This window comes from Sapajus apella, unplaced genomic scaffold (assembly GCF_009761245.1).
Source record: "Sapajus apella isolate SASKATOON/1434 unplaced genomic scaffold, GSC_monkey_1.0 scaffold130, whole genome shotgun sequence".
NCBI classification, from domain to species: domain Eukaryota; kingdom Metazoa; phylum Chordata; class Mammalia; order Primates; family Cebidae; genus Sapajus; species Sapajus apella.
The window spans coordinates 201,229-203,054 of NW_022437070.1; the positions used below are offsets into that span (position 1 = coordinate 201,229).

The 1,826-nt window shown below is 45.6% G+C and overlaps 1 protein-coding gene across 4 annotated transcripts in view; it reads right to left on the reverse strand.

The window, feature by feature from the left end:
• ELSPBP1 (epididymal sperm binding protein 1) overlaps positions 1–1,826 on the reverse strand; it is a 33,074-nt gene that overhangs the window by 12,496 nt on the left and 18,752 nt on the right. The gene's annotated exons all lie outside the window — the stretch shown is intronic.

Genomic DNA, 1,826 nt, shown 5'->3' on the forward strand with positions numbered 1-1,826 from the left:
ATTGTGCTGTGCTGTATTGTGCTGTGCTGTATTGTGCTGTGCTGTGCTGTGCTGTACTATATTGTGCTGTACTGTAGTATACTTTACTGTATTGTATTGTACGGTATTGTATTGTATTTTTTGAAATGGAGTCTTACTCTGGCACCCAGGCTGGAGTGCAGTGGTGCGATCTCAGCTCACTGCAACCTCCACCTCCCAGGTTCAAGCAATTCTCCTGCCTCAGCCTCCCAAGTAGCTGGGATTATAGGCGCCCACCAACAGGCTTGGCTGATTTTTTTGTAGTAGAGACGGAGGTTTGCCCTGTTGGCCAGGCTGGTCTTGAACTCCTGACCTCAGGTGATCCTCCCGCCTTGGCCTCCCACAGTACTGGGATGACAGGCATGAGCCACCGTGCCTGGCCTGTTGTATTTTTTATAGCAACCCAAAGGAACTGAGACAGTTCTCATGGTGGCCTGAAGGATACACACCTAGGCTTCAGCATCCAATTTCCTAACAACATGTCAGGGTGTATCCAGTTCACGTTGGGGCCAGGAGCATTGGGGAAGAGTTTCAGGCACAGTCAAGGCAACCTAGGGGTTTCGTTCCCTGAGACCACTGTTTCTCAGAGCACAAAATGGAGGAGCCGATAACGTGACACAAAATACGTTTTGGTGGCTCACAATATCACAGTAGGTTATGTAGGGACACACGTTAAATGATTTTGAAACACAGACTGGAAAGAAATCCTTTTCCAGTGGTCCTTTTAGTCCTTCTGCTTACGCAAAAGAGAACGCTTCAATTTAATACTAGCTTTTCTCTACTGCATCCCTAATACTTTAATAATTCCCATTTTAACAAAAAAAAAAGAGAGAGAGAGAGAGTGAGAGGGCAGGACTGAGGCTCAAAGCTTTATTTGGACAATGGTCCAGCAGAATTTAATAATGGGATTTTGTTTTCATAGTACAGTATTTATTTTTAGTTGTACTTCCTATTTATGGAAAGTGGTACTGCTTTTTTGCATGACAGTACTGATGTTAACCAATCTCTTAAAATGAATTTATTGAAGTGAAGAAAAGTGAGCAACTTTAAAGAAATATGTTGAGCAAATAATAGCGCTGGTGGCACCTAGATGTGGCAGATATTGAGGGGTGACGCTTGGCCGAGTAAAGCTTAGGAGACCTAACTTTCAGTGTTCTTATCCTTCTCGATGAGTACAGGAACTTTGATTTTTGTGCAGTGTACCCACAGAATCTAGAACAGTTACGTGCTCAACAACAGACAGAATAAAATAAGTTTGGAAAATGGCACATGAAATTAAACAGGTTTCTCAAGCCAAACACCGCATGTTCTCACTCATAAGTGGGTGTTGAACAATGAGAACACGTGGACTTAGGGAGAGGAGCGTCACACACTGGGGGCAGTTGTGGGGGGTAGGGGAGACAGCAGGGGTATGGGGAGGGTGTGGAGGATGGGGAGGGATAACATGGGGAGAAATGCCAGATATGGTACGCACCTAAAGTAAAAAATTAAAAAATAGGCCGGGCGCGGTGGCTCACACCTGTAATCCCAGCACTTTGGGAGGCCGAGGCGGGTGGATCACGAGGTCAAGAGATCGAGACCATCCTGGTCAACATGGTGAAACCCCGTCTCTACTAAAAATACAAAAAATTAGCTGGGCATGGTGGCGCGTGCCTGTAATCCCAGCGACTCAGGAGGCTGGGGCAGGAGAATTGCCTGAACCTGGGAGGCGGAGGTTGTGGTGAGCCGAGATTGCACCATTGCACTCCAGCCTGGGTAACATGAGTGAAACTCGGTCTCAAAAAAAAAAAAAAAAAAAAAAAAAATTA